General features: G+C 50.0%; 1 protein-coding gene and 1 non-coding gene across 4 annotated transcripts in view; both read right to left on the bottom strand.

Annotated features, from left to right (window-relative positions):
- The window catches only part of PKNOX2 (PBX/knotted 1 homeobox 2), a 269,178-nt gene that overhangs the window by 152,364 nt on the left and 92,754 nt on the right, over positions 1 to 24,060 (bottom strand). The window lies entirely within an intron of this gene.
- On the bottom strand, positions 3,911 to 4,016 carry LOC114672476 (U6 spliceosomal RNA). Its single transcript, XR_003722891.2, has one exon. It is a non-coding gene; the product is annotated as a U6 spliceosomal RNA (small nuclear RNA).

Raw genomic sequence — 24,060 nt, 5'->3', positions numbered from 1 at the left:
AAGCCCACCTTGTCTAGCACTGGGATAAATTAAGAGAAGAGCCTGGAGTCTGGGGATCTGAGGACAGAAAGAGAAAGACATTTCACGTGATGGCAGGTTAGCCACCAGGAAGGCACTGAAGGAACATTTTTCTAAGAGTATTTGTGTTAGCTGGGCCTGCTCTACACATGGCCCTACCACGCATATACGTTCCAGGGGTCCAATTTCTTTCCTCCCGAGGTGGCTCTGAGCTGGTGCTGGCCACCAGCTCTTGCAGGCCCAGAGGGGAGGCATGGCCCTAGCAAGTGGCCTGAGCTCCAGACAGAGCTGAGCCACATGAGACCCTGACGTGAGAGCTGTCAGCCCCGCCCAGCAAATTCTGGATTGTCTTTGGAGTGTGATCCACCTTTGGTTCCAGAGAAGCTGTCCATCTGGTGTCCAGGATCTAGCGCGGTCACTCAAGTCACCAGTTTCCTGTTTCCCCGTATATCTGAACCCTCCACCTGGACACCCTCAGACTCTTGGCCTCCTGGAAAGCAGGCAGAACTAGGGGGTGAGTGGCAAGGGGGCAGACATACTCCTTATACACCTCAGCCACAGATGCCCATCACCCTGGCACCGTGAAAGCCAGAGCCCTGCCACACCTGTGCCATTGCTGGGCAGGCTGGGCAGACTGTGTGGGGCCCTGCGAACGGATGAAACTAGACCTTCTTGCTTGGGGGAACTCTGCACCAGTTCTTGATGGAGAGCACTGAACAGTAACATGCATTACCCCTCACCCTGCCTGTGACACTCACAAAGGAACCCACACCAGGCTGCCTGCTTTAACTCACATCCAGTAAGGGTTTCCTGGAGACATTCCAGTTCCTCTCACAATTACAGGAAAAGCTAGAGAAGACCTCCCCATTCTCTTTCTGAGTTAGACTGGCTGTGTTCATCCTTCCCTGACAGTTTGGATTCTCAAGTCCAGTGGAGAACCCCTGAGTGCCAGAGATGAACTTTTTAGGGAAGGTGCAGCCTCTCCTTGCCCCTGGGCAGACGACCAGGGCTCCCACCTCCCCCAGCCTACACTTCCCATTCAAGGTCCCCAACACTGTTCCCCAGAGGCACACAGGTTGAAAGGGGTGGTTATAAGCTGAGCTTCAAGCAGCCCCAGGAGTCTGGGTGCAGGTTCAGGCTGTCACGAGGTGCATATCAAAGCTGGAGTTTAAAAACTGTACTGGGAATAGTGCAATTATCTCGCTTCACCACATTTCTCAGCCCCGACTGAGGTTTAATTAAAGCTAAGTAAAAACAGAGTCGCCATTTCAGATATCACCCCACTGCATGCTGGTTAAAAAAAAAAAAAAAAGGAAAAAAAAATCCTTTATCGGGGACTTAAAATTTTTTCTGTGGGTATCTTCCAGCTCAGTTGGATATTATTTCTTCATAGCAGTTCCTTTAAAGGAAAAAAATATATATTTAATATATATGTATAAAATGAGTTAATCCCCCATAATCTCCTTGAGTTGTACCTAAAACACAGTTTCTTGCAGGTGACCTTTTCAGAAGAGGCTGTTGCTATGGCAACCGCATTGTTTGATTTAGTCAAGAGAAAAATGCTGCATGGAAATGTATTTAATTTTGCTTAATTTGATGCTGTATTTAACACTTGCGCAGGCTGAAAGGAGAGAAGGGCTGAAAGGCAGGAGCCAGCTCATCGGGGCCATGTTCACTGGCATCCTATTCTGGGTGGCAAAAGGGACCCCCAGATACCACCATAGACTGGATGCCTGCTGTTGGCCTAGGAGTCGGGGCCAGGACTCCCCTGTGTCCCGCTTGTGAGGTGCTCTGTAGGAAGGAGCCTGGCAGGGCCCACCAGATGCCCCTCAGATGCTGGGGCCACGGGGCAGACACTGCAAGTTTAATGGCAAGGTGAGGCAAAGCAGCCACAGCTTCAGACCAGGAGTTCACAGCCAGGGTAAAGCTCTCACTCTGGTGCTGCCATAGCCTCATTTTCCTCATCTGACATGTGAGGCCAGTGAATTAAAATAGTTCTCGAGTCTCCTTTACCAGGAGTCTCGAGACTCCAGGTCCAGTCTGATGTTCCCTGCTATGTGTCTCCAGGTCCAGTCTGATGTTCCCTGCTATGTGAGTCTCCAGGTCCAGTCTGATGTTCCCTGCTATGTGTCTCCAGGTCCAGTCTGATGTTCCCTGCTATGTGAGTCTCCAGGTCCAGTCTGATGTTCCCTGCTAGGTTTTGATCTTCATGGAAGCAGGGCTGAGTGCAGGGTAGATACTTGGTAAACGACTCAGTCATTTGGTCAGACAGAAGCCCCCTCTAGCAGATACCACAGCCCAGTCCTGAGAGGTCCAGGCACAATCTTGCTCACGGCAGTTCACAGGCCATGACACCTACATGTTGCCACGCAGGCATGCCCTCAATCACAAAGGAGATGTGAAAACCAGATGAACCAGGGCACTTGACCAAGGTGCCACAGGGGTGACAGGGATGGAGTCTAAGCTCTCCGGTTTCCAATAGTCCTGCCAAGCCAGGCACATGCCCTTGTTGGGGGCAAACATGGCGACCATGAGGAGAGAATAGATACAGCCAGACCAAGTGGTCTCCCGGCTCAGCCAGGCTGGGAAAACGGACATCCGCCAGCCTCCTGCGCCTCCACCCACCCTTAAGCCAGCAGCATCCACAAACTCTATGCCTGCCTCTGTTCTGAATAAATTCTTCCCACTCATTTGCGTGATGACCTTGGACAAGTTATTTGACCTCTCTGGGCCTCAGTTTCTTCATCTGAAAAATAAGAGCTGGCAAGGGATATCTAAATGCCTTTCTTTCTTTGACATTCCCTGTGATCTGATTCTCACTTGCCATTACTGGATGCCAATAGCCAAACACCTCCAGGGTGGGCTGTGTCCAACATCCTGATATTCAGTCACCAATTGTACTAATCCAGCAAGTCGGCCCCTCCCTCGATCTTCAACTGAAGGCACCCATCTCCATCACAAGCCAAGACCCAGCCATCCCAAGGTCCTCAGTTCCAGACTGCTGTGCCCTCCAGGACTGCGCTCATCAGGCTTCCCATTCGCCTGAGCCATCATCGGGAGTCTGAGGGCCCTAGCTGATGCACTGCTGGGTAGACACTCAGTGCCAGGCTGTCCCCACTGCCTTTGGCCATGCCCTCTGGAGATCCTGGTCTCTCGGACTGCCTCCTTCACTTTCTTGCTTTAAGGGAAACCCAGACTTCCCCTTAAGGACTTGTTTCCTCAGAAGCCCTTTCTGTTGGGGACAGCTTTGTCTCTTATGTCTCATATACTTCAGAAGTGGGAGGTGGGTGTGTCTTCCCTGCTTCCCACTAGTTTTTTTCTTTTTTTTTTTTTTGACAGGGTCTCACTCTGTTGCCCAAGTGGGCATGCAGTGATGCAATCACAGCTCACTGCAGCTTCCACCTCCTGGGTTCAAGTGATCCTCTCACCTCAGCCTCCTGAGTAGCTGAGACTATAGGCATGGGCCGCCACACCTGGCTAATTTTTTTTGCATTTTTGTAGAGATGGGTTTTGCCATGTTGCTCAGGCTGGTCTCAAATTCCTGAGCTCAAGCGATCCTCCTGCTTCAGCCTCCCAAAGTGTTGCAATTATAGGCATGAGCAACTACACCCAGCTAGTTTCTTTAAAAAAAAATTGCATTGATACATAATAGTTGTATATTTGGGGGGTACATGTAAGATTTTGTTATCTATACACAATGTGAAATGATCAAATCAGTGTAAAATTGGGATATCCATCACCTCAAACATTCATCTTTCCTTTGTGTGGGGAACGCTATAATTCTTCTCTCTTAGCTTTTTTGAAATATACAATAATTTATTGTTAACTATAATTTCCCTACTGTACTATCAAACACTAGAACTTATTCCTTCTATCTAACGGTATTTTCATACAAAATATGGAACGCTTCATGAATTTGTGTGTCATCCTTGTGCAGGGCCACGCTAACCTTCTCCGTGTCACTCCTGTTTTGGTCTGTGTGCTGCTGAAGCGAGCACCCCACTGTAGCTTCTAAACCATCTCTCTTTCTTCTTTGAAGAACCCAAGCTCACCTACTTGAAGCACTTGTCATCAGACCTCATGACCTCTCCTGCGTATGAAATGCTGTCAGTCTACCAACCTCCTGGACGTTCCCCCTCGTTCATGGATGACCTTAGCACCCAGGTCGCTGACCCCTTCTCCATTATTATTTCTGCCAGCATCATTGGAAACTCCAAAATCCATGAAGATGATCTGTCTGATACTCTGGCCTCTAACTGGCTGTCCTTCCTAGCTCCAATGAGACTTTGTTATTTTTTTCTTCCCACTGTGATTGGCATCCCATGAGCTTTTGCTCCACTCACGTGGCTGTTTCCTAGACCTTGGCACACCACTAACTGAATCACCCATGAAATGTACATTGCCAGCTTCCCACTTTCTGATCATTGCCACCCTAGCTTACTCTGACACCCCTACTTACTCCAGCAATTCTCCAACCCCACTTCATTAAAAACATTTTTTTATGATCCGTTTCCATCACTACCTGCATATATTCACTTCTCTCTTTGCCTGGCTCTGATTCCAACGTCCAACACTTCAGCTACTGCCATGCTGACCACCTGGGCTTCTTGCAGCTCTCCTTGCATTGTCTTAGTCTAGCAGAACTCCCGCCCTGGTGTCCTACCCACTTATTCAGGGCCTGTACCAGAGCAGCTGAACATTACTAGAGAAAAATGATACAAATTTGCTGACTAGACTCACTTCAAACATGACCACAAATCTCACTCAACTCTGTCAGAAAAACCTACCACATTTCCCTAGAAAATTCAATTTCCCAGTCTCTGGGGATGCCTCACACTTCCTTCTCTCCCCAGGTCTCCTACACTCCCTCCCCACCCCATTCTCAGTTGATGACCTTGCAGTATATTTCATAGAGAAAACAGGTTTCTATAAGATGAGAACTACCCCATCTTCCCATCAACAAGCCCTTTATTGTGTCTGTCTCAGAACTAAAATACTCAGGCCATGCCATCCTGCAATTACTATAGAAAAAGAGTCCTGGCTCCCATCCAAGGTCAATACCTTCACCGGGCTCTGAACCCATTCTCCCGTGCCATTTCAAGGACTTTTCTCCCTCTTTAACTGGATCACTTCCACTGGCATATAAACATACCTCCATATCATCCTCCTTTAAATAAACTCTCCCTTAACCCTAGTCCCTCCTCCATTTTCCACCTCTTTTGGAGCTCCCCTTCACAGTAAATCTGTTCAAAGGAGTCATCTACACTCACTGTCTCGCCTTTCCCATCTTCCATTCTCTCCTCAACCCACCCCAATCAGGCTTTATTACCCACTGCTCCACTGATGACTAATTACCAAGATTACTAAGGACTGTATCTTGCCAAAGTAAATGGTCAATTCTTTGTCCTCATTTTGACTTCCCAGCAGCATTTGGCACAGCAGGTCAATTTCTGATCTCAAAAAACTTTCCCCTCCAGGCCCCGACACTTCGCTCCTCTGGTTTTTCCCGTACTTTGCAAGCACTCCTTCTCAGTCTCCTCTGTTGGCATTTCCTAAAAATACTGGAGCATCTCCTTCACTCTCCCTTTCTGCATCCTCTCTCTCTCCCTATGTGATCTTTTCCCATTGCTTTAAGGACCTTCTTACACACGCAGGTCTCTCACATCCCTGTCTCCAGCTGAACCTCTTTTCAGACACCCAGACGTCTGCATTCAACTGTCTACTCAACACCTCTACTTCAGTGTCTCAAAGGCATCCTGAGCTTGGCATATTCAAAACAGATCTCTTCATTTCTCCCCTCAAATCCTACACCCCCTTCTGCCAAGCCTCCTCCATCTAAGTAAAACTCTCCATTCAAGTGCCAAAAATCTAGAAATCAGTCTTGGTTCCTTCCTTTCCTCAACTACATTCAATCCATCAAGAAGTCCTCAACCACCTGAATCCCACAACTCTGCTCCATCTCCACTGCCATGGCCAAGACTAAGCCAACAAAGCCTCCCCCAGCCGCCTTTACTCCCTCAGCAGCCAGAGTGGTCTTTCTAAAGCACACCTAGCTCTTCTCACTCTCCCCCTTACAGTCCTCATGGCTTACCCAAGACAGGTAAGACCCAAATGCCTTTGTGTGGCCTCCTAAGACCCTCTCTGCCTCCCTGACCTCCTTTCTCTTCATTCTCCCTCTTGTCTACTCATTCCCCAGGCACACTGGCTCAGGTCCATCCCAGAGACTTGGTTTTTGCTTTTCCCTCCGCTTGAGGTGCTCTCCTTCCCATCTACCCATGGCTGTCACTTTCTCAGCCATGAGGTTTGGTACAAATATGCCATCCTTAGAGAGCCTTCCCCAACACTCGGCCCAGGCATTCTCCCGCCGGAAACTGCTTTACTTTCTTCCCAGCATTCGTCAGGACCTAACATTTTCTTATTTCCATGTCTGCTTCCTTGTTTATTTACTCTCCTCCTCCCTACTTAGAATATGAAATCCTTGATGGCAGGGACCCTTGTCTTGTTTGGCACTATTCCCTGAACCTACAATAAAGCCTTGCACACAGTAGGCATCTAGCATTTGTTGACTGCCTGCCTGGAGGAAGCAATTTATGGCTAGATGTGCTGTCTTACTTATCTCTGTGCCCCAGGACTGGGCCTGCTGCCACACCGGGCTCATAATCAGCACATAATAGACGCACATGGATGTGCAGCCTCTTGGAGTTGGGTGTTATCCTAGCGCCCCTGATCTGACCTTCCACCTACAGCAAGAGTTCCCATTTATTCCAACATTCCTCACAGGTGGCCATTCAGCCTTCCAAGATCCTAGAATATTTTATGAGGAAGCTTAGCAACTAAGAGAGTAGACAAAGGCCATGGCCCAGCATCCTGGCCTGGGCCTGCTCAGCCCCCAGCCCCAATGTCAAGTCCTCCTTGCTGCAGCCGACATGTTCCATCCCCATGTGCTCCTTGTTCATGCATCCTTGCCTGCCTTCTTGGCACTATGGTTGCTGTAGTTTGTTCTCTAGTTTATAAAAGGTGAAAAACAAAACAAAGGGCCACGGTTTCATGCGTTGCTGTCTGATACGAGCTGGCAGGGCTCCTCTGCACAGGGATGGCACAGCGGAGGCAATGGATTCATATATAGGGACTCTGTTCTGTGCTCTGCGGAGCGAACACAACCCCTCAGGGAGCTGGGATGTGGGGCTCGACATCCCTTACCCTTCAGGCTCATCACGTCCTTCCCTGAGACCATAAGGTTCTGAAAGTATGTGTGGTGCAGTGGCTAGGAGTGTGGACCCCTGCATCATTCAGGCCTGAGTGACATCCAGGTTATGTGACCATGGGCAAGTTACTCTACAGCTCTGAGGCATAAAAGTGGGATAATAATAAGCCTTAGCTCAAAGTATTGGTATAAAAGTAAATGAGAGAATAAATGCAAAGTGCTTAGCACAGCTTTAGACACAGAATACACACTGAGTAATAAATTTGAGGTCCTCCACCTCTAACCTGTGGTTCCACAGCCAGTGTGATGCTACCTTCACCGCTGTTGGTGGGAAGCTACGTCTTTGGCCCCAGCCTGGCCTCACTCAGAATATCCAAGAAGATTCTTATTCTGCTGGTTCCTACTCACATGACCATCCGTGTCCATGTGCCTCGGAAGATAAGCTTCCAAAGGCGGTTAGCACAGCTCAACAATAGTCAAATATGTATGCAAGTCTTTGTCAGTTATGGTAAAAGTAAAACACAAAACAAAACAAAATAAAAGCTCTAGAATGTTAGAGCTAAAAAGATCCCCCTGAAGTCATCTAGTCAAATTTTCTCATTTTGCCAGTAAGGAAACTGTACTCACAAACATGGGGTGTTGCCCAAGGTCACACCATGACAGCTGGGTCTGGAACTCAGGCCTCCCAACTCCTGGGAAGGCAAAGTGCCCAGACCTACCCTGACTTCCAACTTCCCCTCACTGTAGAAAAGTACCATAGAACTCACAAGACCACGAGGCATTTTCCACCAAAAAGTCTCTCCATCCAGCCCAAAGTTGAGAACTTTTTGTTGGCACTGCTTTCCTCACCCCATAGGGAGGTGGGTGGCAGAGGCAGCTCCAGGACAGAAGACAAGCCAGAGCCCTCGCTCTGACCCGCCTCCTCCTGCCCCCCTCCCCCGCCCCCTCCACCTTCTCATCTGCCCATCCTCCTTTTGCATTCTTCCCTTTTCTTGTTTTGCCGCCTGCCTTTTCAGCTGTTTGCTCAGAAGCTGGGCTGTGTGTGCTGAGCCTTCACTCATTTTCATATTACTTGGGATATTTTCAGCTGCTCCTCTGGGTTCTTAGGAGAATTTCAAGGGGCGAGCAGCACAGTAGGCTGCAGAGGTAAACACCCATCCCTGAACGCTGAGCCTGCCTGGGGAGCGCGCTCATTCACAGACTGCCTTCCTGACCAGCACAGCCAGTCTCTCCTGGCCTGATAAGCCGCCTCTCATCCTGGACTCCTAGGGAGCCGGGGGGGCTTTTAGGCAGGCAGACTACAAGTTTTCTTCCATCCAAGACTGGTGCAGGAAGCTGGCTGCTTAAGCTCTTGAGTGATGGGCAGTGACAGTAGGGGCTTTGGCTGCCTCCCTTTGCAGGTTGTTCTCCCTGCGCTGCAGCCAGACCTGACAGTAAGTGCTCAACGCTGCTTCTGTCACTGCCTGAAACAAGGTGTGGTGAGGCAGGTGGAGAAGTCAGTTCTCTCACTTCTGGAAAACAGCTTCAAAAAAGCACTGATTCATTGCCGCTCCTCTCCTGTTCACACCAGGACCTGCGCTTAAGGCACCAGGAGACTGTGGGAAAAATAAAGAACGGGAAACCCCACAAAGAAGGAGGCTGTTCCTCTTGGAGGAAGTGGGAGAGCTGTCCCTGTGCCCTCTTTACTCGACACGATCAAAGCGTAAAGAACATCTCTTTAATCCTTACTCCAAGTCCTGGGTAGAACAAGGCCCAAATCCTCCGTGTTATGGAGGGAGAAGGGGAGAGTGGGCATGGAAGGAAATAAAGTCAAAGGAACACGGGATACAAAAATCAAGATCTGAGCTTGGGCCCCAGTTGTCCCATATTAATCGTGTGACCTTAACAAGTCAAACCTTCTGCATCTCTGTCCTCTCAATGGTAAAACTGGGACAAGAGCATTCATCTCAGGGCTGATGTGAGCATTAAATGAGATGATATGTGTGCCTGTGCTTAGCAATTGGTAAAGGGCTTCACAAATGCCATTTATCATGATTCATTGAGAATCAGACATTCCACCTGTGAATCAATTACCTAAGGATCCAGGATCAGTCATGCTGAGACAGACTTATGGAAAAACACCTGGAGAGCTTTCCTCACACCCCCACTGCCCTTTGAAGCCAGGAGCACTGTCATCACCAGCTCTAGTTCCCATTTGAAACACTCCTCCCTCCAAGCCTCCATGCAATTTGTATCAAATGATGTAGGAGAGTAGGCATGAGGCCAGGGTTATTGGATATTTGTCAGGTTTAATAAAAGGCACCGAGTGGCTCTGGGCTTATAGTGTTCTGTGATTTGTCACTGTAGCATTGAGAGGCCTATGGCCCTGCCACTGCAGGCACTGGGCATTAGGAAAATAAAGGCAGGTTTTATTAACAGAGCCAAGGGACTCAATGATGCATCTGTCACAGGGGGTGGGCAAAGGCGGCTTCCCCATCCGTATGTCTGGCTCATCAATGGCTCCAACTGGAGTCACATCATTTCTGGGTACCATGGGCTGAGCAGAGCCAGGAAAAGCATCTGGGCTATGAGCTGGAGCAAGGCCCAAGGAGGAGTCCTTATGGACCTTGGGGGATTTTTTTTTCTTGACAAAGTCATCAATTTGCTGCTCTCCTTCCCTCAACTCTGCTATTTTCGTGACAGGACACACATTGAAGGTCTAGATAGAACTGAAACCAGTGTCTTCTGGAACACAGGAACTGAGACTCCTCTGAAAACCGGGTGAGCAGAGTGCTCTGAGATACAGTGCCAGCATGGCAAATACTGAACGAACAGTTGAAGATAGGAGTAGGGCTGAGAGCTGACCCAAATATGCACTCTGCCTTGGGATGGAGGTAGTGAAGGAATCGGGGTGCAAATTATGAGAGAAGATCTATTCAAGAAAGGAGAGCATGGAACACTGTATTCAGGGAGCATTCAGCAATGGAGATGTCCAGAAAGAGATTATGAGTGTCTTGTCAGATTGACACAGTGTACAAATGGAACTTTTTTAGAAGCAGAGCAACATGGCCAAGCTGGACTTGCAGCAAAGTTTGAAAACTAACTCAGAGCTCCTTAAATCCTTCCTAAGAAGAAACGCCAGAATGTATACTAGAGTCTGGGTAGAATTCAGTCCCATGGCTATCCCAGCAGAGAGGACAGGATGGTGGGGCAGGGAGCTGTGAAATCATTCAAACATCTTCCCTCCAAATCCACAGACAGGTTCATCAGCCCCCATGAAAGACACAGAAGTCGAATCACAGGGGTTAGTCCTGCAGAACTTCTTGTGTCACCCCGAAGACAGCTAAGGTTCAGCATCTTTGGTCCCAGCCAATCAAGAGCCTCTGAGATGCCTGGAAACTCCTCCCATAGGCCTTTCAAGTCAGACAGACCTCCACCTCCTGAATCAGCCCATGCCTGGTCCAGGAGCCTGAGTCAAGGGAGAAGAGCAGGGTGCTGGTGATGATTTCCAAGTTTCCTCCCGCTATCCTATCTTGGGAAACATGAAATGCAGAGTGCATCAGAGCCTCTCTGGGAAGGTGAGCTGGGGCCTGGGTGCCAATTGTTTAAATTTTCTCCTCAGTGGAATTATAGGCTGAAGAGTCCACACTGGCTTTCCAAACAAAGAGTGGCAAATTGCTAACTACAAAATCAATTTTTTTTTCGAGTGCGTTAGCTGTCCCCTCGTTATTCTCCACCCCATGAAAGAATTAATGAGAGCCTCAGCCACAAGTGAATGAGGGCTTTTTAGCTTGGGAACACACACTGAATGGCGCCAGGCGTGGGACAATTACGGAAGATATTCAATAGGGGGAAAGGCTGACAAATGCCACATGAAAGCTGAAATTCAAACCTCCAAAGCTTCAGCCCCAAGTCTGGGCCCTTGAGATGACACACAGAGGCAGGATCAGCAGTGCAGGACACCAGTCATGGCAGGACCTGCAGTCTCCCAAAAGAGCCATTCACCCACCTGCAGAGGGAAGACGACACCTGGAGTCCAGGAGAAAGGAATGCCAATGCCAGTCGTTCGGTTTGCAGGATTCCTCCCGGGGAGAGAGGGCTGCTGGTAGTTGCAATCTTATTTGCGAGGTTGTGCTAAACTCACAGGAATTGGTAAATCCAGGAACACTGAGTTATTCAAATACTAACCAAGAGTTCTAAAAACCTGATCGGGGAGTGGCTCTGATAGATGGATTCCTTAAGATAGCCAGAAAGATCATTGAATGGAAAAAGGAATGAGCAGAGGCAATGGTGGAATATTCAGAAACTGGATATTCTCATCTTCATTTCTTGTCTTATTCACTGTTGTATCTCCAGTGCCCACAACAATGCCTGGCACATATGAAGCACTCAATAAATATTTGTTAAATGAACGCATGCATAAAACCCAACCTCCAGGAAACTCCTTGCTATTGTGCCCCAAGCCAGTCCTTGTGAGAACTCCCCAAAAGTCCAAGGACAGCCGGCCTCCCATCCCATGAAGATGTACCAAATGTCCTATAGCTAAATGTCCCAGCATCCTTTTGGATGAATGCTACCAAGTGCACTTGAAGAGACCTGGACCACCCTCACCCCATTCTATTGAAGATAGAAGTAAGTTTCCTGTTTCTTTTCCAGACTCACTCTCAGCCTCACCCTGGACAGTGGGCACCATCTCCATCCATCAACCAAAAACACACAAAGAAGAAACAGCTGAGGGTTGAAGAGGGCGTCAGTCTGGGAGACCTGGTCTTGCCTCTGCCAGTGTCAGCAGTCAGGCTGGATTCCTCAGCCCTGGCATTAATTGTAGCCCATGTGCTATGATTACAAAATGGAATTAAATGACATGCCAAATTAAAGAGTTATTTTTTCTAATATATATTTTGCATAGGATATGTTTATAACAGCATTAATTATTTACACTGCCATAGAGAGAAAGCATAAATATAAAGAGAGAGATCAGACGGTTCCTGTAGGAGAAATAAAATGAGCATTTCCATCAGGATGATGAATACCTGTGGTCTCACTTTGGGGCTGGGCCTGGGGGGAGGTGGAGAGGGGGACATCTTGAGAACAAATCTGACAAGCGTTATCGAGGTTTTTGAGGAAGGAATATGTTAAAAATGAAAGTGAGTATAGAAAGTTTAAATATTTAATACCTGCATTAATTCTAATTCATACTTTCTTTATTTTTCAGATTAAAAATTTACAAGAATTCCCATCTCTTTCATCCTTCTTCCTCCCATGAGACACTTTGTGGTCACTGTTCCAGGGACCACCTTTGGCAGTATCTAGATAAAAAGGGGCATGAGAACAGCAGCCCCCCTGCCCTCCACCCCACCCCCAGGGCACCCTCCCGCCATGGGCATCTCTCCCAACTCCCCTACAAGAAGCCATTGCTGTTGGCCTGCTGGCGCCAGAATGACTAATGGGACCAAAGTCATTTCCTGGCCTCCTCAGCCCCCACCCCAGAAAGGGTCATGGAATTCTCAGAGATGATGCAGCCAATTTGTGGGTTTAAAGTGCTTGTCCAAGCCCAGACCTCACAGGGACAGGCAGAACACCACCACTGAACTGATGTCTCCTTGAAACAAGAGACTTCTGTCACACACAGCCCCAGGCCCCCCTGCCCTTCAGAAGCTTTTATTCTAAGGCCAATCAGACCAGCTTTATATGCTTTCAATAATATCACTGAAAGCCAGCATTGATTGACTTGCAAGCAAGGGAGAACTAACTTCCCGAATCTCCAACACCAGCTCCCAGCTTCAACATTGCCCCAAGCCCAGCATTAAGCAGGTGAGCAAACTGCCCTCCTAAGAACAGCTTATACGTCTGAATTCCCTTACAAAGCACTTTCCCACTCCACGTTTGACCCCAGAGTCCTGTGAGGTGGTCAAGGAGCTGTTATCAGCCTTCGTCTTATACAGGAGAACACCCAGATCATGTGACAGACCTAAGGTCTCCCCATTTAATTACAATGTTTCCACTGTTTTAATGCAGCTTCTACAGCACGTGGTTCCCAAAATACTGCCTGTGAGAGGAGAAGGGGACATTGGGCTAAGAGATGCTTTTAACCCCACTCCCTGGTTTCCGAGCGGCCTGTCTGCGTGGGGGGCTGCCGTTTTCTGAGATGAGAGCAGGGAGGGGCAGGCGGGCCAAAGCACCGCATCTGCTCCCAGGAGGGCCCGCTGTGTCCTTGCTCCTGTTTTCCCTCTGAGATTCTCAGTGACCTCAGGCCACAGACCCTCAGCAGAGAGTTACTGGTAAAGTTTTCTCAAAGCCCCAACATTTCTGTGACCCCCTGAGTTTTAAGTTGTCAGATACTGTGGCATTTTTCCCCCTTCTTCTCAGACCCTACCACCCTCCCATCACTTGCCACAAATTCCTGTACAAAACACCTTCCTAAATAGTGTTGATGAGCACCTTGTTCTCATCAGGCCTCTGATCGAAGCCAATTCCCTAACTCCAGTCCTACTCTTCCTCACAGATCTACCAATCCAAAAAGAGCCTGTAAATCAGCAGAGAAAACACACACACACATACACACACACACATGCGCACACATGCACAACACGTGCACATACACACGTGCATACACACACACACGCACACACACACACACGCACACACATGCACAACACGTGCACATACACACGTGCATATACACACACACATGCGCACACATGCACAACACGTGCACATACACACGTGCATACACACACACGCGCACACACACACGCACACACATGCACAACACGTGCACATACACACGTGCATATACACACACACATGCGCACACATGCACAACACGTGCACATACACACGTGCATACACACACACGCACACACATGCACAACACGTGCACATACACACGTGCATATACACACACATGCACACACACATACACACACACATGCGCACACATGCACAACACGTGCACATACACACGTGCATACATACACACACATGCACACACACATGCGCACACATGCACAACACATGCACATACACACGTGCATACACACACACGCACACACACATATACACACACGCACACACATGCACAACACGTGCACATACACACACACATGCACACACACATACACACACACGCACACACACATGCACAACACGTGCACATACACACGTGCATACACACACACGCACACACACACATACACACACGCACACACATGCACAACACGTGCACATACACACGTGCATACACACGCGCGCACACACATACACACATGCACACACATGCACAACACGTGCACATACACACGTGCATACACACACACATGCACACACACATACACATGCACACACATGCACAACACGTGCACATACACACGTGCATACACACACACATGCACACACACATACACACACACATGCACACACATGCACAACACGTGCACATACACACGTGCATACACACACACACAGGCTTCCTGCGTCAGAAAGCTGAGCAGGAAACCTCGCCGGTGGTAGAAATCTGAGCTGTCAGTCTGGCGCTAGGAGATGTTTGGGGTTGTTTGTTGTTTCTACTTACAGGTACCTGCTGGAGCCAGGCCATCCCTTTAAATGAGAAGAGCAGAGCTAGAAAGCGCCCCAACTTAAGGCCTGGAGAGCAGAATCCCTCTAAGCAGTAGCTTCTTCCTCTCCCTCACATAATTCCACAGCCTCTTACTGAAACGGCAAGGAAAGAGACGGCCCAGCCAGGCAGGGGGAAACCTGACTGAGCTCAGGAGGAACAGCTGCAATAATAGCTCCTCTCCTACAAGTCTCCAGGACAAGCACGTCCTTCCTGACCCTTCCATTCACTCCAGATACGAGCACTATCCCAGGACAGGACTTAAAGCCACGTGAGTACAGGAACACACACGAGCACAGGGGGAGGAGTTTGGTAGAACTGTTGTTCCAGCTTGACCAAACATCTACCTATGCTTCCCAACCTCACAGGTTGTGACATTTTCAAATGATGGAGGGAGGAAAGGCGATAGCAGAAGAGAAGGTGAGTTAGCCAAATGGAGATACCGATCAGGGTCCATGCTTTGGCTGGTGACGGAAACAGTCGTGGTGAGAGCAATCAGCAGGGACAAAACCCCTCCCTCCCATGGCCTCTAAACAGCCTCCGTCTCACCCACAGAAAAATCAAAAGGGAGATACGGTGTTCGCCGAAGGCACATTCCTAAGGCCCTAGCACAATGTGGAGGACACGATAGGCCCGCTTGTTCTTTCTCCTCATTTTCCCCTGTTCTTTCCTCATTTCCTTGTGCTAAATAAAATGACTTTAGAACCTGGGTGGGAAGTAGGGAGGAAGCCGTGAGTCCTGTCCTGATCTCCAGGCCTCGCATGTGAATTGGTTTTGCTGCTATAAGGAAAGGGCGGAAGGACAGCAGCTCAGCATCCTGTGGCTGTACACATTGAGTGAGAGGGACATGGCGGCAGGGCCTATCGAGGGTCTGCGTGGCCAGGAACCAGGAGGCAAGGAGAAAATGTTCTCTCTTCTTACCGGGAGGAGCTCTTTGCAAACTGAAATGGGACTGTCTTAGTGCAGAAGCCTACTTTTTTTTTTTTTTAAAGCTATTTTCACAAGAATTAATACCCGCTTCCTGCCTCCACACATCCATAACCCCGCCCTTTCAAAAAAGCAGGGCTGTCTTCTAGCCTCTGTCTCTCAGGCATTTTACTAGCGGGGAGGATGAACGGTTCAAGAGTCGAGGACATCACATTCGCTAAATGCCCCTAAAAGTTAGTGCGATGCCTCCCATCTCAAAGGCATCTTCCTGGAAATGATGCAAAGCGGAACGGCAAAGGACTGGGGGTGACCGGCTGTGTGACCTTGGGCAAGTGACTTAACTTGTCTGAGCCTCAGTTTTCTCCCTCCTAAAATCAGAGAAATCTTACCTCTGGCTGGGGAGGGGTGGTGAATCCCTCTCTGCTCATGCTTTCTGAGCTACTCTTCCATACCAGCCGTTGTCACATTTATCCTATCTTCAACTCTGATGAGAACCCAGTGAGAAAGGAACTATTCCTTGCTTCGAGAAATTTGGTAAGTGTGCATAGGGGTGAAGTGACCTGCCTCGGGGCAGAGACCTGGCCAGTTATGGATCTGGGGGGGCCAGGTTTCCTCCATGGCTGACACGTTTTCCATCACACCACAGCTGTCTCCTGATGGGCGGGCAGAATGCACACTCAGGGCCTTTGGGAAGTTTGAGGGTTGCGGAATGTGACGTGTGACTTCTCTGAGAGTTTAGACGGTGAGGAGGAGAGGAACGCCTTTCCTCTGTAAGCTTCCCACTTCAGGATCGTCCTGATGAGATCCTTGGTGGCCAGAATTTTCTTCTCTCCTTCTCTAGAGTCATTACCTGACCCTGTGAAGCAGAAAAGCCACAGATGACCCGCAACCCTCTGGGGACCGTTGGGGTGGGGGCTGAGCTGAGGGTCTTAGTCCCCTCAGAAACCCGGTTGACAGCCCTGCACTGCCCCTGCCTCTGCTCGGGCTCTCTGAAGGTCTGGGATGGAGAAGACCCAAGCACAACTGAGCAGCCAGTAGGGTGAGGTGGCAGCGGAGGCCGTGGGGCAGAGAACAGTGTCAAGGATGCATCCACTGAAGGAGTGGGTCAAGTGTGTCGCAGGAATTGGCGTGAGCATCCTTTAGCCTAGGAAGCCCTAGGTTAAAGTCTTTAAACTTGTAACGAGCCCTGTAACTCTCTTTTTTGTTTGTTTTGATTGTTTCTTTCTTCCTTTTTTTTTTTTTTTTTTGAGACAGAGTCTCCCTCTGTCACCCAGGCTGGAGTGCAGTGGCACGATCTCGGCTCACTGCAAGCTCCATCTGCCGGGTTCACACTATTCTCCTGCCTCAGCCTCCCAAGTAGCTGGGATTACAGGCGCCCGCCACCATGCCCGGCTAATTTTTGTATATTTAGTAGAGATGGGTTTCACCATGTTAGCCAGGATGGTCTCCATCTTCTGACCTCGTGATCCACCCGCCTTGGCCTCCCAGAGTGCTGGGATTACAGGCTTAAGTCACCGCACCCGGCCATAAGCCCTGTAACTGTTTAAAGACAAGGTGTTCACACATCCTTTCCCGAGCTTGCTTAGCTTTGGGACTTTCTTTACCCCCACAGAGCCCACTCCAGGAAGTGCTTACCTAGAGCAGTCCTCCCATTTCACAGATGGGGCCAGGGGAGGATGGGAACCCATGCAGCTTCTAAAATTGGCCGCCTTCTTGAGTCCCCCACATCCCTAGGGGACTTAGAACTACTCCACACCTGTTCCCAGGGCTTAGAGAAATTGAGTCTGGCTGCAGCTGTGATGTGTGGAAGAAAGGACATCTGTCTCCTCCTTTTCAGGGGATGGGGGTAAATGGAGTGGGGGGTGGGGAAGGGAGAACTAGGCCTCTTGAAAGGGAGGAATAATTTCACAGAGTAGAAGATCAAGACAGCTGGGCAGCGCCCCCGCCACCCCGCCCAAGAACGCTTTATGCCTCCCAGGTCTTAGCAGGGACCACCCAGATGACCTCTCAGGAAGCCAAGTCCCCGCCCCAACATCGAATCCTGCAGTTGTTAGGCCTAAAGAGACACTATCCCTGACCTCAGTTTCCCAATTTGCAAATGGCTCCTTTCTGAAAATGAAATCCCTTCCAGTGACAAACTCCCCAGGACCCCAGGCCCATGATAGCCTGAGCTGCATTCCAAGGGATCTGGGGAAGGAGCTCTAGCACCATCCAGTTTCCTGGGGGCATATGCTGAGCTCAGCCCAGGAGAGGAGAGGGGTTGGGAAGCAGCTACCGTCTGCCCCCTACCCACCCTGGCCCCCAGGCAATCCATTTTCCACTGGGTCCCGGTTCCTTATCCACAAAGTGGATCGAGGTCCCTTGTAGCGCCCAGAATGGATCTTCACCTCTACCCTTTTCCTAACAGTGTCAGGGATGGCACCAACCTGCTCACATTCAGGAAGTTAACTCCGGTAGGGGCTTGAGAAAGGTGATCCTCTCCCACCCTCTAAATGTGGGGGAGGACTGATTAGCCCCCTATCCCCTGGGATCACTGGGATTCCCATGGTCCTGCAAGAGCTAGATGGAAGGGTGCAGAGAAGGAAGCCAGGAAAAGCCCCTCCCGGCACCCCCTTATACGCCATTCCAGGACTTTGTCCTCCCAGCCCTGAACCCAGCCAATGCAGCTGTTCTCCAGATTCAGACAAAGACCTGACACTTCTTCCAACCGGGCCGAGCTGGGCAGTCCGTGGACGGGCGGTGGAGTCGGCGTGGCACAGAGAGAGGCCAGGCAGAGCCAGCGCCGGAAGAGTCTGCATGGCTCGTCCTCGGCTCCACGCCCTCCGTGCGAAGACCGGACTGAGATAGCCACGTTCTGTGGGGCCCAGTCTGGCCCTCGGCAGCTCTCCCCCTCCCGCTCTGCTCCTCAGCCACATGCCCTTGGGCTGAGCTAAGTCCAGAACCCGGCTGAGTAGGGGAATTGTTCTGAGAAAGTGGCCCGTTGGCTGGTTGCTATGGAAACCGACATACCACAGAGCTGACCCCGGAGAGGTTTAGCACGCTCCCCCAGCAGGGATGCCAGCAGCTGGACTGCAGCTGTTACCGCGGGAGTGGGGGCTGGAGCCGTCGCCAGCAGTCCCTGCTGTTTGCCTAAACTAGACCCGCCAGCAGATCCCCTCCATTAGCTCCCACCCCGCTCCTCCTCATGCGGCCTCCCCTACTGCTATGGACGGGAAGGGAGCGGCTGAGCCTGCCCTGGCAGGATGGGGGTGGGGTAGGATGGGGGTGGGGTGGGGTGGAGTAGGGGAGGTTGGCTCTAGAGAGAGGAGGTCTCCTTTATGAACCAAGGCACGTCCTTGAAGGGTAGGGCAATGTCCTCCCCATTGCATTTCTGGGGAAACTGAGGCCCAAGGAAAAATAGGAATTGTTCCCCAGTCACACAATCAGGGCATGCTAGAGCTGGGGTTGGCACCCAGCTGAGTCTAGAAGTGCCACACCACTGGTTCAGGCCCTCTGTGCTGTGCTCTTGGCCCTCCCTGCAGCAATTCAGCACACACTACAGAGCCTGCCCAGTGCAGACAGCAGCATTTAACCAGCATCACTCCTGACACAACCTCAGGGAGGGCGGCAGGGCACTGATGACTGAACAAAAGGAGCACCAGGAAACAGATCATAGAAAGAGGAATACGTAGAGAGGAAGAGGAGGGTGTGTGAGTCAGGGAGCAGGAGGGGACGTGAGGGAGAGGGAAACAGAGAGGTAAGGAGAGGCAGAGAAAGTTAGAGAAAGAAAAAAGAGAGGTGATGAGGTGCCCAGAATGAGTGGAAAGAAAGGGTAAGATCACCTCCCTCCCCCAGCGAGCTCCGAGCCCCTCCCAGCACAAAGCCTGTGGGGCAGAGAGAGGATTGCATCAGAAAGGAGAAGGAGGGAGGAAGGGTGGGAGGGCTGCTTGGGGGAGCAGGGCAAAGGTGGAGTGGGTATTACAGTCTGTTTCTGGGAGGCATCTCCTGCCATCCCACAATGCCTCAAGCTCCCTGAGTGGCCTAGCACAAACACACTAGCCTGCCTCCCACCGTGATGTGGCACTTCTAGACTCAGGTGGGCTAATCTGCAATGGGACGCTAAGCAAACACCCCCTCAGTCAGAGAGATGAGATAGCACTACCCTCCCTGAGTGCCTGACCAGTCCTCCATCCTCACGCGTGGCTGCCAGAACACAAGCTTCCTTTCATTCCTCATGGTCTGTTCTGACCCTCATCCCCACCTCTCCAGAGTCATCACTCCTTCCGGCCCAAGGGGAGACGCAGCTGCGGAAAGAACCCCCCGCCGCCTCCACTGCGCCACTGTCTGGCCCCTACTCTTCAGCCCTTCCTCATCTAGAGCTGGATCTGACACCAAAGGCGTCTTGTGAGCAGGTGGGCCCACTTCTCCCCTCCAAAGCCCCACCATGGCTCGTCATGAATTAACACCCTTCTTAGTGCTCTTCCCCTCCAGCTGCCCTAAAATAGTTGGTTGCAGGGGACTGGAGGGCTGCTCTGCATCTCCCCGCGCCCTCCTGGGCTGTTGGGAAGTTGCTCTGTCTGTGAAGCCTTGGCTCCAGGGATGCCAAGGGACTCCGGGAACAGTTCGGAATGTGCCAACACCATTACACTCTGTAATTTAAGACCTGGCTCTGCAACGGGCCAGCAGATTGCTTTTGCACTTACACCACCTTTTTGACAAAAATTTGGTGTCTCAGGCCAGTTAATTCTATTATGTTTGCAGACTGGAAAGAGCGGCATTGGAGATGATGCTCTGCTCCCTCTGGCCATGCTCTCCCTTCTGAGCAAGACCAGCTGGTTAGTTGCAGACACTTAGCCTTGACTTGGGGGTGAGATGCCCTGCTGAGAGTATCACTGGTGCTCCTGCTTCTGGCCAGTGAGGTCACTGAAAGGCAGTTCTTGAACAAACGACCAACCCTGAGCCTACCACTGTGAGTGTGGTGGGAGCATGAGGAAGAAGTCTCCACAAGGACCCCTGTCCAGAAGTTTGCAGTCTCAGAGGCAGACAGGGCTGATCTACCACATGCAACAGAGACAGATCAGTGCTTAGCCGCAGGGCAGCCTGAATTGCACATTGCCTCAACTTGAGCTCATTTCTTAAGGCAAAGTGCAGACACTCACTTTGCGATCATGGTCTTCTGTGGTGGTGAGGCTGAAACCAGATCTACGAAATCATCCCAGCGGTGAACTCCAGCCAGAGCCCTTTCTCTGTTTCTCCTCTTTGGAAAAGACAGATAACATAAATATCTGACTCCAGGAGGCAGCAACATCCCATCCTGACAGCAAACATCCCTTTACCCCCTCTCCAGCCCTTCCAAGACAAGACATAGGCTATAACCCAGGACCCACGATCCAAATCGCCTTGGAACTTGGTCACATTCCACCTGAGAAATGACCAGTATGTACAGTTTCCAGGTCGTTAGCACAATCAGTATCTCATTTAAATCCCTATCACCTACTGTGCCATAGGTAATTATTATTATCATTTTATAGATGGGGAAAAAGTGGCCCAGGAAGGCGAAATGCTTACTCGAGGCTACAAAGCAGAAAGTAGCAAAGTCAGAAATTCACCAAGGCCTTCCACTGTGGGCCAGCTTCCTTCCCACTTCTCCATAAGGCCTCTTTGCTAGTTTCTCCTGTTTCTCACAGAATCTAGCATGTGGTGTTTGTTCAGTAAACATCTCTTGTACAGTAGGAAAACGTAAAGTTGTCCTGAAGGCCACAGTGAGATGTCCTCAGCCGTGTGTGTGTGTGTGTGTGTGTGTGTGTGCATGGAAGGGTGGGGGTGGCAGAAGATATAGTCTTAAAGGAAAACGGGACTGACCTACCACATGCAACTGATGAAAACCTGCAGCTACTGGGGAGATGTTACCCCCAAGCACTGAGCTGCCATTTTGAAGAGATGGTGGCAAAGGCAACTGAACTCGTCTTTACTTGAATTAACTTCTGAAATATCCTCAAAACTCCCAACCTATGTGAGCATCAAACACCTTTCCAATTAAAAAAAACATAAAACAGGCTGGGCACGGTGGCTCACGCCTGTAATCCCAGCACTTTGGGAGGCTGAGATGGGCGGATCACGAGGTCAGGAGATCGAGACCATCCTGGCCAACATGGTGAAACCCCATCTCTACTAAAAATACAAAAATTAGCTGGATGTGGTGGCATGTGCCTGTAGAAGCCTGACTTAGCTTCATATAAGTGGGGAAAAAATGCACATTATACAGCATGCAAAGAAGATATTAGGAGGCTGAGGCTGGAGGATCATTAGGAGACACTTAGGAGGCTGAGGCAGGAGCATCGCTTGAACCTGGGAGGTGGAGCTTGCAGTGAGCTGAGATTGTGCCACGGCACTCCAGCCTGGGTGACAGAGTGAGACTTCGTCTCACAAAACAAACAAAAACAAACAAAACCCATAAAACAAAAATTGGGCCAGGCATGATGATTCACACCTATAATCCCAGCACTTTGGGAGGCTGAGGCTGGAGGATCACTTGAGGCCAGGAATTCAAGACCAGCCTGAGCAACATAGCAAGACCCTATCTCTAGAAAAAACAAACAAAGAAAAACTAGCCGGGCATGGTGATGGGCTTGTAGTCCTTGTCAGGGAGGCTGAGGCAGGAGGATCACTTGAGCCCAGAAGCTGGAGGGTATAATGAGCTGTGATTGTGCCACTGTGCTCCAGATTGGGCAACAGAGCAGAGCCCTGTCTCTTTTTTTAAAAAAAAGAATTAGGCTGGGTGCAGTGGCTCACGCCTATAATCCCAGCACTTTCGGAGGCCGAGGCGGGTGGATCACGAGGTCAGGAGATTGAGACCCCTTCTCTACTGAAAATACAGAAAAATTAGCCAGGCGTGGTGGTGGCTGCCTGTAGTCCCAACTACTCGGGAGGCTGAGGCAGGAGAATGGCGTGAACCTGGGAGGCAGAGCTTGCAGTGAGCCGAGATTGCGCCACTGCACTCCAGCCCAGGCGACAGAGCAAGACTCCGTCTCAAAAAAAAAATAATAATAATAATAAAAATGAAAAAATAAAAATGAAGACTTAAAAAAAAAAGAATGGGGGTGGGATGGGAGAGTTAGGATGGGGTTGGGACAGTCAACAGAAAACAGGGTGTGTGGTGAGGCACAGTAGGTCAGTCAGCAGACAACGTGTGAGCCATAGCAGACCCCCTGCCAGCCTGCCCATAGCAGAGTCCACGGCCCAGTGTGGACCAGGCCTTCAAAGCCAAGACAGGTGGGCCATTCCCAGGATCCCAAAGGAAGACAAGCCAAGGATGCCCTTCAGCTGAAGGCAAAGGTAAAGGGCCACGCAGAAGTCCACAGGTCAGCCTCAGTGTGGGGAGCAGGGACAAAAGGCCTCATTGGTGTAGATGCCTGGGACTGCTGATATGTAGGGGGGCCAGGGTACAACTGAGGTACTTAGGGTGACTAATGGAAAGAGACCCAAGTCTAAAATCACTCAGGGAGTGATTTTAGAACCAGAGCCACAAGCTGGAACAAAAATCTCACTTTATTGGTCACTTATTACAGAATAAAAAAAAATTGTCAGAGCTGGCAGAAATCTCAGGGATTACCTTATACATGTCCTGGCTCAGTGTCTAGAACATAGTGGGTATCCAACATGCGTCTTAAATGAGTGAATGAATGAATGAATGAATGCATGAATGAATGTATTCTCTCATTTTAAAGATAAGCAAAACTCTGGGACCTAGAATTGATACTCACAATGATGTGTAAAGACCCTGGATTTTGAAGAACCTCCTGAATCATCCAGGAAAAATTCATGCTCTGTACACTTGTTAATTGCCTTTCAGTGTCATGATCGAGAATGAATACTCTGGATTTGGTGGCTGGCTCCTTGTGAAGAAGAATTCAATCAGATTCCATTTGATTAACCTGCATTGAGATCCTAGTACATGTCCGACACTATGCAGAAATACTTCACTCCCTCTTCCATGGCAGACCACGATGAACTAGGGTTTGCTGTTTTCACGGCTTCTGTCACTGTCGTAGCTGAGACTGAGGCTGCAGCAGGAGCTCCTCTGGCCCCAAGGCAAGAGACATGTTCTCTGCATCCCCAGAGGACCCACAGCAACTTCTGGTTTGGGTTAAAGAGGACTTGGGTGACCCCACCCTGCCAGTCATCCACCCTCTGGCAGCCAGGGCAGCAGCAGGGGAGGGGGCAGGAGGGCCACAGTGCTTCTCTCCCCTGCCATTTCCTCTGCAGCTCCCTCTCTGGCCCTGTTTTTCAGACCTCTAGTAATAAAAACAAGCCAATAAAATGAACATGAAAATATATT

Source organism: Macaca mulatta, chromosome 14 (assembly GCF_049350105.2).
Source record: "Macaca mulatta isolate MMU2019108-1 chromosome 14, T2T-MMU8v2.0, whole genome shotgun sequence".
In the NCBI taxonomy this organism is placed as follows: domain Eukaryota; kingdom Metazoa; phylum Chordata; class Mammalia; order Primates; family Cercopithecidae; genus Macaca; species Macaca mulatta.
The sequence above is the reverse complement of the archived record's forward strand: the minus strand, read 5'-3'. Positions and strand labels throughout refer to the sequence as shown.